The sequence below is a fragment of the Pistacia vera genome, unplaced genomic scaffold, assembly GCF_008641045.1.
Source record: "Pistacia vera cultivar Batoury unplaced genomic scaffold, PisVer_v2 Contig829, whole genome shotgun sequence".
In the NCBI taxonomy this organism is placed as follows: Eukaryota; Viridiplantae; Streptophyta; class Magnoliopsida; order Sapindales; family Anacardiaceae; genus Pistacia; species Pistacia vera.
The window spans coordinates 621,790-636,192 of record NW_022196700.1 but is presented as its reverse complement, the minus strand read 5'-3'; positions in this window follow the sequence as shown (position 1 = coordinate 636,192).

The following is a 14,403-nucleotide window of genomic DNA, read 5'->3' as shown; positions in this document are numbered from 1 at the left end:
TTCTCCCACTAATACTTCTTAGAAAAAATTCTTCTCCTAAGAAGACACCAGAACGAGCAACAAAAATTTTGTGCTCTTCTGGGTGGTAGAAATAGTATCCTTTGGTCTTCTTTGGATACCCCATAAATATACATTTACAGGACTTTGGGCCTAACTTGTCTGAAGTCAATTTCTTAACATAAGCTTCGTAACCCCAAATCCTTAGATAAGACAAGCTGGGCTTTCGCCCACTCCACAACCCATATGGAGTCTTATCTACAGACTTTGACGGCACATGGTTCAAAACGTGAGTCGCAGTTTCTAGGGTATAACCCCAGAACGATGCAGGTAAACCACTAAAACTCATCTTGGACCTAACCATATCAAGTAAGGCCCTATTCCTCCTTTCAGACACTCCATTGTGTTGGGGTGTATACGGAGGGGTGAGTTGTGATACTATCTCACATTCCTTTAGGTATTCAGAAAACCCTGAGCTTAAGTATTCACCTCCTTGATCTGACCGAAGAGCTTTAATACTCTTGCCCAACATATTCTGTACTTCATTCCTGAATTCCTTGAATTTATCAAAGGCTTCAGATTTATGTCTCATGAGGTAGACATAACCATATCTACTAAAATCATTAGTAAATGTGATGAAGTATGAATATCCACCTCTGGCCTCAACTATTAGTGGACTACATACATCACTATGGATGATGCCTAACAGCTCAGTAGCCCTTTCACCTTGTCTTGTGAAAGGAGACTTGGCCATCTTGCCTAATAGGCATGATTCGCATACCTCAAATGATTGAAAGTCAAAAGGGTCCAAAACTCCATCCCTTTGAAGTTTTGCAATGCGAGTCTTATTAACATGACACAATCTACAATGCCAGAGATATGTTTGGTTTTGATCGCTATGTTTAGCTTTCTTGTTTCAACATTGAGAATATCTTTATTGTTTAAATCAAGAACATATAATCCATTATATAACCTTGCAATTCCAAATAGAATACCATTCAAACTAAAGGACAACAATCCATTAGACATATCAAAATGATACCCTACATTATCCAAAGCGGATACTGAAATAATATTTCTAGAAATAGAAGGTATGTGATAACAGTTATGTAGTTCCAACAACAAGGCCGTAAGCAAACATAAACAGTAAGTCCCTACAGCCAATGTAGCCACATGTGCTCTATTTCGAACTCGTAGGTCTACCTCCCCCTTGGCGAGCACCCTACTCTACCTTAGTCCCTGCACATCAGTATAAATGTGAGTACCACATCCTGTGTCAATGACCCAAGATGTTGAGGGAGAGAAGTTAATCTCAATCATAAGCATACCTGAAGTCGTAGCATCTGATTTCTTCTTGCTTGCGAGGAAAGCCTTGCAGTGTTTCCTTCAGTGGCTAGGCTTGCCGCAAAAGAAGTAGACTCCTATGCCATCGTATTGATAGCTCTGAATAGAACTACGTTAGGCTAGTATCAAACTACACCAATCGGTGCATAAAGCACTCTGGTGATCTCAAGTCTAAGGATCACATGCACAACCATTCGTTAGAGGATTTGTTCCATAGACACTAGGGTTACCATCCATATGGAATCCTCTGGTGGGTCAGTCCAGTGACCTTGCCGATATCAAGCACCCATGTGTTGCACTAGGTTGTCACCAAACAACCTTGACAGGTGAGATTAGTCACTGCCTTTTGATAGGGTCATTCAACACTACGATAGCCTCACAGTATTATCTGTGCCCTTACTTCAAAATAATACTGGGGCTACGGACGTTTCTAGAATGGCCACCATATGTGCTCATAGGGTTCTGACTATCAAGATTTGAAACACTTGATACCCTCGTCACGGTTCTACCATTCTAAGGACATATATCAATACATACAATGATGATTTACGCGATATAGCATAAAATGTCATTTATTGATCAATGAACATTATTACAAAGAGTCAATTCTACAGTAATTGATTGGCTCTAGGGCATCTAATTTAACATCAGTGTACAAGGCGCTTCGGTGATCTTAAGTCTAAGGATCACATGTACCACCATTCATTAGAGGATTTGTTCCATAGACACTAGGGTTACCATCTATATGGAATCCTTTGGTGGGTCAGTCTAGTGAACTTGCCTACAACAAGTACCCATGTGTTGTACCAGGTTGTCACAAAACAATCTTAACAAGTGAGATCAGTCATTGCCTTTTGACAAGGTCGTTCAACACTATGATTGCCTTAACGTATTATCTATGCCCTTGGTTAGAATAATACTGAGGCTACAAACATTTCCAGAATAGCCAGCATATATGATCATAGGGTTCTCACTATCAAGATTTGAAATACTTGATACGCTCTTCATGATTCTACCATCCTAAGAACATATATCAATATATACAGATATGATTTACATGATATAGAATAAAAATGCCCTTTATTGATCAATGAAACATTATTATAACGAGTAAATTCTACAATAATTGATTGGCTCTATGGCACCTACTCTAATAGGCACTGGTAAGTGATTGGGAGGATTGGAAGAGGCGCCATTTAAGGTAGAAGCCATAGGGAAGTTATGTTGTGATAAAGGCATGGATGAAGGAGAAATGGAATTACGGGCAATAACACTAGGTGGTATAGATGAACTAGAAAGAGCATCCTGATATTGATGTTCAGTAGGGAAGTCAAGAGGAGGAGATACGCTAGTGGGAATCTTCTAGGTCTGAGATAAGGGTGCCATACTGGTTGCATCAGGACCTAGAACATCATCAATAGAAAAATTCACAACAAAAGGGAAAACTACCCTATTGAACTTAACAATCTGGACTGTATAGACTTTGCCTTTAGAGTTGAGGCATAAATACCCCTTATGATGTGCACTGTAACCCAAGAGATCACACTGTTCAGTTTGATAAGATAATTTTTTTTTCTGATATCTTCGAAAAAATGCAAACATTGGCAGCCAAAAGTTCTAATAGCTTTATAAACTAGTGTTTTACGAAACAGGAGATGATAGGGAACTTGGTTAGATAAAACAGAGGAAGGTAGCCTATTAATCAAATACACGACTGTGTGAAATGCAACCCACCATAAACGAAGGGGCATGGAAGCTTGTGCCAGCAATGTCAATCCCACCTCTATCACATGCCGGTGTTTGCGTTCAATCTTACCATTTTGCTAGTGCATATGGAACAAGGATGTTTAAAATGGATGCCTTGTTGTGCAAAGAACTTAGCCAAGGGTCTGAATTCACCTCCCCAATCAGATTGAAAAACTTTTATTTTGCTATTAAACTATTGAGACACCAGCTGAGTAAACTACTGAACAAGTATGGTGACTTAAGATTTTAATTTGAGAGGATAGATCCATGAATATCTAGAGTGGTCATCAATAAAAAGTAAGTACTATCTAAACCCTGTCGAAGAAACAATATGCGTAGGTCCCTAGACATCAGGAAAAACCAATTTAAAAGGATTATATGTTGGAGAAATAGAAGGTGGAAAACAATTTTGATGAAGTTTGTCGTATTGACAAGCTTCACAAAAGCTAGTTTTATTTACTACAATATCTTTTACATTCAGTTATGTTACAATATACTTCAAGACAGATGAATGAGGGTGACCAAGTCTCCTATGCCCAAGATCACCTTCACTATCAGATGTTGAAGACTAAAATTTATTTTCTAATACATTAGACATATTACTTGAAACTAGATGACTAGATGAATTTTTCAAACAACCAGGAGCAAACGCCAGCTATTGAAGAAGTTCTATAGAAGTAGTTAAAGCTTGTGATAAAAAAGACTAAGAGTATTTAGGAGAGGGAATCTTGCTGACTTACACCATTTCCAGTGGGAATGTCAAGTTGATATAAGCCATTGTGCATGGAACCTTTAAGAAGAACCACTTGAGAAGCCTTGTCCTTAATAACACATCTGTCAGTAGAAAATTCAACTAATACATTGTTGTCCCCTACTATTTTAATATACTAAGAAGATTTTTAGTCAATTGTGGAACACACAAAATGTTTTTGAGTTGTAAGACCCGCCAACACAAAAGGACGAGAGAGTAGTTAGACATGTATGGGAGATATCAAGACATTGGCCACTTCCAACTTGCAAAGATTTTGATCCAGTGTATTGGTTCTTGAGAGAGAGATTCTGTGGATTAGGTGTTATGTGATTAGTGGCACCTAAGTCAATAAACTTGTTGGGATCTGATACTGTTAGAGCTGTTGCTGTCGGATTGTACTGTTTAGCTCTAGAGTATTGTTTCAGCTGATTTTCCCCTAAATTCTAGAATACTGTTGTGATAGATTGATTTGAGAAGGTGAGTGGTTTATAGGTACAACATTCTAAGAGTTCATTTGATGATACACCATTGAAGATGAGTTTGTGAAAGGTTGTGTTGAGTAGTAATTGGAATATCCAGGTTCAGTGTTAGAAAATAGGCTTGTGTGGGAGCCACGGTCTATGTAGGTTGTGGTGATGGATTATATTCAAAACTAAAGGAACGTCTGTGATTCTGATTTCCTTGAAAAGAGGTATCAAAACAATGGTAACATTAAAGAGCCATATGACTACTCTTCCCACATAACTGACAAAAGAGCCATGCTTTATCAAACTTTCTGCCTCTTCCTCTACTTCTTTCAAAATTAGGATTATAGGACTGGAAATTTGGGGCAAACTAATAGGAATTTTTAGGTTCATTATGATTTTGAGAGAAAGATTGTGAAAATTGATTTGGTTGTTGTTTTGAGGTGTTGGCTACTGACATGGTAGGTTGTGGTTGTGAATTGATAGACTATTTATTTGCTATGAAGGCAATAGCTTCATGAAAGCCTATGTAGGCTGAATGTTGTTTCTCCAACCGCATTTCATGTTTATGTAGAAAGAATTGTGCTTCTTGCAGTGACACTTCATTACTTCTAGAGGTCAAAGTTGTTGCCATTGCATCGTATTCTAATCCAAGTCCATCAAGTAAGTATAACAACAATTCCTCATCAGTCACAGTCACACTGCTTATGGTTAAAGATCAAGCAATTTCTTTTGTTTACAGCACATAGTCATTTATACTAGAATTGTCTTTCCTAGTAGTCTGTAATTGATTCCTTAGGTGCAAAATCCTAGCCTTAGAATCTGTTAGAAAATGCATTTCTAAAGTGTGCCATATTTCGTATGTTGTTTCACAATTTGCTACATGCCTAAACATTGTTTCTAAAATGGATGAGATTAGCCAACTGAACAAAAATTGATCACCCTTTTTCTTGTGCATGTTTTGGATTTACTATCTTCTTCATTCATCAGTTACAGAAGAATAAAAGCAGAAGGGCAAATTTCTCCTGATATGAAACCTTCTAATTCACACGCTTTCAAGGTTGGAAACACTTGTGACTTCTAGTAGGCATAGTTTTTTCTCACTGTGTTCACCGTAACTAGTAAGGTGGTTTTTTAAGTGCTAAGGATAGAATGAATTCATTATTTCTCTGAATTGAAAGCTAAGAGTGAGGTGTTTTGGATCCGCCATTGACGTTTGCCAAAAGCTCTGATACCTATGAAGAACTAAAAAATAGAGAGAAGAAAAGACTTTTTAGAAATGTGATAAACCTTTCTTATTAAACGCATCAGCTAAACTTTACAATTTATACTCAAATTGCTTCGATCCATGTCAAAATAATCTCTATCGTTCATAAGAGAATGAAACAAACAAAAAACTATATATTTTAAACCCTTTGATCTTATTTAAACTCTATATGTTGAAGTGCATTCTGTGTTGAAAGAAGAGAGACCACGTGTGCTATAGGTTCGTTAAAAATAATTGCATTTGAAGACTTTCTGCTGAACCATTTTTGGAGTAAAAGACTACATATTTTTCAGATAAAAGAGCAGAAATATGGAACAAGTTTGTCGTTTTTAGCTTGAGTTTGAGGCCTGGATTCACAGTCAACAAATTGAGTTTCAACACTAGGGGAAATAAAGGTAAGATCTTTCCCAAAATCAGAAGTATAAGGGTATTCTTTGCTTCCTTCTTCCCTTTAGGAAACTGAGATGACTTCTTTTTTCCTTTGGATTTGCAAGTGAGCTCTTTGAGCATTTCAACTCCTTAATAGGTTCCTCAATTCCTTAATTGGAAGACTCAAACACAGTTTGGGTCTTCTTAGATGAAGTTGATGAGGACTTGGATTCCTATTTTGGACGAGTCTGATGAGCTCTTGCTATCTTCTTGGTAAGCATCAAGTGATGAATGTTTGCTAAGGAAGAACTTGGTGTTCCTGAGACAAAAAAACAATTGATTAGATTGACAAAGGAGATTTCAACAAGAGTCAGGGAGGAGAGAGTTTCAGGCGGCACAATCGGGTTAAAGAAGAAAAACACTCTGTCACTACATTTTAAAGAAAAACCTAGAAAAATTAGGAATTTTAACATTGTACGGACACTTAAACAGACGTGCCCACAATTTGATGCGATTTGAGGACATAAGCATGAAACAAACTTAACTATGTGACGACATCTGTTAGAAAACGGTCCATATCACACAAAAAAAAAAAAAAAAACATAATAACTATGATTTTCCCAAAGAGCGAAGATCAAGGGTATAATTTTATAGTTTTATCATAAAATAGAAATCTGCAAAAATTAATCATGAGTTTAGAAACATACGCACGTTTGGAGGCTCCTCCAAATTTGTCAATGAACGTTTTGCTACTGACCCAAGTGTAGGATCGAACTTATGAAGTCCACACGAAGACAATCACAAAGAACTAAGGAGGGATTTGCTAGATCCTCCTTAGTTTTAAGGTCAAGAAGAAAAATCAATGAAATTGATTTTGGGTAAAAATGAATCTGCCATGGGAGAGGAATTAGGGCTGCTGTGTTTGTGTTTTCAAGAGAATGAAATAATGAAAAGTCATATCTTTTTTACAAAGAAACATTTTTCTTTTATAGTAAAAAATTAGTTACCCTATTCCAATATGGAATAGGCTTAGGCTCCAACCCAAACACCCCATGTTACCAAACACTCTCAATTAGATATTTAATTTTTATTTCATCATTATCTCAATTAAAATCAGTTAATATATATTTAATCTATATATTAACATTTAACAATAATGATGATTTAATTAGATATATGCGAACACATATTTAAACGTAATTTCACTTATTTAATTTTTCTAATAAATTAAATAAAGGCCACGACCTCAGAAATTTAATTGCACTGTGAAATTACCAAAATACCCTTTCGCCTAAAAAGGCGAAAACGCCCTTCTTTCTTTCTGAGTCTTAAATCATCTTCTATGTGTGTGACCCATAAGCTCCTCATCATACCGATAGTGTATAGTATCGCGATTAACACCAATTAATCATCTCACTTACTCACAGACCAAGATTGACCCCTAGCAAGGCATCGTGGCCACCCGATAGATTCGAATTCAGCAAAGTAGCTACCTCAACGATATGGTTACTGTACAATTCGATCCTTTCATCATACGTTATCTCAACGAGACGCAGGTATAGAAATAGTGTCAACCTTTGGTTACTCTCGATATTATGTATTCAGTTTTTGGACCAATGGCCTGTATTATAAACCGGATAGAGCATCAACTCAATCCCACTGTGGCCACAGTTTTAGTGTCATTGTCATATACTGAATTACGCTGTGAGATAACTTCTCCCATACCCGGGAGTGATGAATCCTCTGTCAATCCACTATAGTCTTAATACACTGCTTGATGCAGCCAATAACCACCGTATTGATAGCTCTGAATAGAACTACGTTAGGCTAGTGTCAAACTGCACCAATCGGTGCACAAGGCACTTTGGTGATCTCAAGTCTAAGGATCACATATACCACCATTCGTTAGAGGATTTATTCCATAGATACTGAGGTTACGATCCATATGGAATCCTCTAGTGGGTCAGTCCAGTGAACTTGCTGCGGTAAAATCACCTACAGCAATCACCCATGTGTTGCACCCGGTTGTCACCAAACAACCTTGACAAGTGAGATCAGTCACTGCCTTTCGACAGGGTTGTTCAACACCATGATAGCCTAACCGTATTATCTATGCCCTTACTTCAGAATAATACTGGGGCTATGGAAGTTTGTAGAATGGCCACCTTATGTGCTCATAGGGTTCTCACTATCAAGATTTGAAACACTTGATTACCTCATCATGGTTCTACCATTCTAAGGACATATATCAATACATATTGCAATAATAATGATTTACGCGATATAGAATAAAATGCCTTTTATTGATTAATGAACATTATTACAAAGAGTCAATTCTACAATAATTGATTAGCTCTAGGGCATCTACTGTAACAACATCCACATACATGCTGACACACAAGATAAAAACAAACGAGATCTATAGACATCTACTATACATGTCACTACATTCACAAGAGTTTTCAAAGAGAATGAAATCATGCATAAACATGTTGGTACAATAACTATCAATATGGCAACATTTACACAAAAGTAGTAAACTTGAATCACTTATTCAATTTTGAACAAAAACAAAATTAGGCAAAAAACATGAGACCAAGCAATCAATTTCACAAAATTTTAAGGAGGCAAGTTATACATATTTGTGCAAATAACTGACAATCTCAATCTCAATCTTTAACAGTTAAAGCATTATTGTCCTCCCTGGTTGGGGGCGGGGTTTGGTGTGGGGAGGAATTATGACTCATCGGTTAAACAAAACAAGAAGATCTCCGCCTCTCCCTCATGCCTTTTTTGTTAGAGTATGTGTCATAGAGAAAATCAATTATTGTAGAATTGACTCCTTGTAATAATGTTTATTAATCAATAAAAGGTATTTTCTACTATATCATGTAAATCATAGTTGTATGTATTGGTATATATCCTTAGGATGGTAGAACTATCACGAGGGTATCAAGTGTTGCAAATCTTGATAGTAAGAACCCTATGATCACATATGGTGGCCATTCTAGAAATGTTCGTAGCCCCAGTATTATTGTTACCAAGGACACAGATAATATGGTAAGGCTATCATAGTGTTGAATGACCTTGTCAAAAGGTAGTGACTGATCTCACTTGTCAAGGTTGTTTGTCGACAACCTAGTGCAACACATGGGTGCCTGTTGTGGGCAAATTCACTGGATTGACCCACCAGAGGATTCCATATAGATGGTAACCCTAGTGTCTGTGGAATAGATCCTCTAACGAATGGTGGTGCATGTGATCCTTAGACTTGAGATCACCGGAGCACCTTGTGCACTGATTAGTGTAGTTTGACACTAGCCTAACGTAGTTCTATTTAGAGCTATCAATACGGTAGTGATTGGCTACATCGAGGATTGTATCAAGACTATGGAGGATCAACAGAGGATTCATCACTCTCGTGTATGGGAGAAGTTATTTCACAGTGCAATTCAATAAATGACAATGACACTAAAGTTGTGGCCACAGTGGGATTGAGTTGTTGCCCAATCTAATTTTTTATTATGGTCATTGGACTAATAATTGAACACAAACACATCAGGAATAACTGAGGTTGTGTAATATTCTTTCTAGCAAGTAGTTCTTTGGAAAAATATAAGAAAAACTCACTAAACATATTATAGAAATTATATATATATAAGTATGAAATAGGGGGCCCATAACTAATTTTTCTTTATATACAAATCTCTACATCAAGTAAATAGTCACAAAAAAAAAAAAAAAAAAACTCAAAAAATATAGTCCGATAGCGTTGCCTTTCTCCTCCGCTACTTTACGTCCCATCCGACCGTATCTTATCTATTGCTTGTAAAAACAGTGAAGTCAACGGGGTGAGCACTAATTGCTTAGTAAGTAAACCCACAATACTTCTATTCTTTCTCCGTAACTCCGATTCTGGATTTTCTTTCCTTACACCAAACTTCTCAATGCTTCTCTGCTCTTTCTAAGATTCTAGTTTCTCACTTTCTGATATGTAAGCACAAATAGGGAAACTAACTCAGAATAGTAGAAATGACATGATGATATGCACAAATGCATAAACTTTTTCTATGCAATGCATTTTCTTTTCTGTTTTCTATTTCTCATTTGTTTTCTATTTCTATTTCTGTTTTTCTTGCTTTTCTATTCTTTCTTTCTTTTCTTTCCTTTATTTCTTTTCTATTCTTTTCTTTTCTTTTGTTTGCCAATCAGACTCGATTGAGGCATAGATTTGGAACCCTAGCCGTGTGAGTGTATTCTCAACTTCTTTCTTGGGTACAATCCTCATCCACATGCACTTCTTATAGATTGTACAAATTCTTCTTTCTTATTCTTAGGCCGCTCACTAAAGGCGGCATGCATGTGGGGTTATTCTTCTTCTCGGTCACTCACGGGCTCCCCATCACAACAACCTTCTTTTCTCTTATCTTTTTATATTTCTTTAAGTAAAATTTCAGATTTGAGGTATGCTTTAATTATATTCTTTAGAGGATGATTCTACAATTTATTTCTTTTCTTTCTTTCTCTTATACATGTATATGTGCGTGTAAATATGCTCATTCTTTCCTATTCTTTCTAAATGCAAATGCTCAAATGTAAGAATGCATTATGGCATATAAAGATATCATTATGGAACTAGTATTCTCTACCAACAACATTTCCATAACAAGGTAATATTCTACCATACTCATATATATGCACTTTCTTTGAAATTTCATCAAACACCTTGCGTGCACATACAAACCCTGAATTGATTAAACTTCCACATATTTCTCAAGCCACCAAAATTGGAGTAGATAACTCTCTAAAGCCAACATCCAACCTAGCCGAAAATTCAACTCCACCACTCAACATCCATTCTTCCATAATTCATCCAAAACTTCATCAACTCAACACATACGAATCATCACTTCTCATAACCATGAGATTCACATATCAAACAATCTCAATTTCAATCCATAATTCTCATCATCCAAACACACATAAATCCTATGAATTTCCTTGAAAATTTAGTGAAGAAATTTGAGAGAATTTAGGGTCAAGGTGACGTGAACTATGGGTGGAGTGGCTAGGGTTTCTCTTCTTGAACTCTTATTACTACATAATAATATATATAGTTTCCCATTTTACCCTTGTACTTTCTAAAAATTCCATCTATGTCCCTTAATCAATTACAAGAATACCCTTATTTTTATTAACTTCTCCATGTTATTCTATTTCTTTTCACTCCCCACTTTTTCAACGAATTATGAGTGAAAAGACCATTTTACCCCTAATGAAGTTTTAAGGAATATTCTTCACACTTGTTCAAGATAACTTTAACAAAATTGAACTGAGGGTATTAGGGCATAAATAAAGCTACATACCTTGATGTGCACATTATAAGTTGACAACATTTCTGTACCTCAATCTCGATGAGATAACAAATGATAAAAGAACTTAATTACACGGTAACCATATCATTGATAGGTAGCTGTTTTGCTGAATTCGAATATATCGGGTCGCCATGATGCCTTGCTAGGGGCCAATCTTAGTCTGTATGTAGTGAGACGATTGATTGGTGTCAAGCGCGATACTACTCACAACCGATATGATGAGGAGTCTATGGGTCACACACTTAGGAGACAATTTAAGGATGGTAAATCTTGGAAGGGTATATTCGTCTTTTAGATGAAATGGCATATTGGTAATTTTTTGTGTAATTAAATTTACTAAGGTTGTAGCCTATGTCCAATTTTATTATTGAAGTAATTTAGCAAAATTATGAATTTAATTATTAGAGTTAATATTAATATTTATATTAATAATTAACTAAATAAATAAATAAGGGTTTATATGCAATTTTACCTAATGTTTGGTTGATGCTAAACTTGAGGGGTGGAATGGATAATTTACTTATTATATAAGTAAAGAAAATTTAGGTTTTCAAACCTAAGATTTCATTTGGTCGTGGAGTGAAGTTTTGAAGAGAAATTTTTCTCTTCTTTTCTCTACACTCAAATCTTCCAAATTCTTGATTCCTTAAAGCCAAGAATTGATTCTAGAAAAATCAATTCTTGGTCTCTGATGTACTGTCTTTGTGTGGACGATGTGAGTTCGATTCTATTCTTAAATCGGTAGAGAAATCGCGTTCAGAGATATTGACGGAGCCTCCAAACGCTGGTATAATCTAATGCATGGATCGTAATTGTTTCAATTTAAGCATGTAATATATATATCATCATGGCAAAATCAGTGTAATCGATGGGCAATAAATTTTGTTTTTCCGCTGTCTCTACTTAACGATTTACTAACACTTTTTCATTTTTCTATCTTTTCTTTCTTTTGAACATAATCTAATATTTGAATTGTTTTTCAAAGCAAAAGAGATTAAATGGGCAATTTCTCTCAAGAAGAGTATAGCTTTCACAATTACAAGGAGATAGCCCTTTTAATGGTAAATTTTCCAAAGACATAGGGGTCTTTACTGTTAGTGTTTTAATTGACAGAGAATCAACGCAGCAGAAAACAAAAATTTACTGACAAAACACTATTAAGCCCTGAAGCACAAATATGAGTATGACGATGTTTATAAGCTATAAAATAAACAAGACACATGAAAGAATCAGAACCATACCCATGTTTGGAGGCTCCACCACTTTTTCAGGATCCGGATGAAAAGGCTCACAATCCAAGTGTAAGATTGAACCACCAGTATCCATAAAAAGGCAACGATCAACACAAGAGATTTATTAGATCTTGATATAAAGACTAAAGAAGATGTGAGATTTAGGTTGAGAGAAAAATCTCTCAATGAACCATTTATTCTCCATGGCCAAGAAAGAAAGAATGAGAGTATTCTTTGCTTTTAGGGAAAAGTTCCCTTTTATAGGGTTGCCCTAAAATCCCTTAAGTTGTATTTACAAAAATACCCTTCCACTAAATATTTCATTAGTGTCCATGATTCCGAACAAAATCATATCCCAGGTATTTCCCTGTTATTATTTTTATCCATTAATAACATTCTTTAAATATTCAAAACATATATACACCAATATATATATTTAATATTGACGGCTTATTTATTTACAATATATATACGACAATATACATATTTAAATAAATAACCAATCTTACATATTAAATCCAATACGGGATTTGATCCAAGCAACAACCTTTCCAGCAAACTTAATTGCTCCACAAGACTTACCAAAATACCCTTTTGTCAACAAATGATGAAAATGCCAACTCACATATTCTCTTCTTTAGTTTGCCTTTTGTGTGTTTGACTCAAAGGCTCCTCATCATGCCAGTAGTGTGTAATATTACGATCGGCACTCAATCAATTGTCTCATTACACACAAACCAAGATTAGCCTCTTGTAAGGCATCAGGGCCACTCGACTGATTCAGATTTAGCGTAATTCACTACCTGTCAATAGTATGGTTATCATGCAATCAAATCCTTTCATCATCTATTATGTCATCAAGGTTTGAAGCATAGAGGTAACGTTGGCTTCAAACATAAACCACCTTGACCTATTCAGAATTGATTATCGAACCAATCGATTGATCGAGCTTCAACTCAATTCCACTATGGCCATAGATTCCAAGGTTGTTGTCCTTCACTAGAATCTCATCGAGATAATATTTACTGTACACAAGAGTGATGAATCCTTTGTCAATCCATGATAGTCGTGATATATTTCTTGATGTAGCCGATCACTCCCATACTTATAACCCTATCAGAATTACTTTTGGTAAGTGTCATACTACACCAATAGGTACACTCAGCACTCTGGTGATCTCAAGTCTAAGGACCACATGCAACACCATCTATTAGAGGATGTATTCCATGGACACTAGTGTTACCATCTATATGGAATCCTTTGGTGTGTCAGTCTGCTGAACTCGTGAATCAAAATCACTCATGCGTCGTGCAAAGTTGTCACTAAAAAACCTTGACATGTGAGATCAGTCACTACCTTCCAATAAGGTTGCTCAATGCTATGATATTATTATCGTATTATTTGTGCCCTAGGTCAGGATAATACTTCCGCTATGGACGTTTCTAGAATGGCCACCTAAAGTGATCATAGGGATATCACAATCAAGACTTACCGCTGTTTGATTCCCTTGTCACGGTTCAACCACTCTAAGGGCATATATTAATACATACATATGAAATATGTTTTACATAATATAATCAATGCCTTTTATATATAGAATATCCATGATCCACAGAGTCAACATACAACAATATGATTGGCTCAGGGGTGCCTACTCTAACAATCTCCCACTTGCACCTATAACGAATCATTTATGTATTTAATACTAAATGATGCTAAGTGCTTGTCATGCTTTTGTTGTGACAGAGCATTAGTAAGCAGATCCAAGATGTTATTGTCGATAGGTACTCTGCTTATTTACACATCTCCATTCTCAACAATTTCTCTGATAAGGTGAAAAAGCTGTGTTTGGATCTTT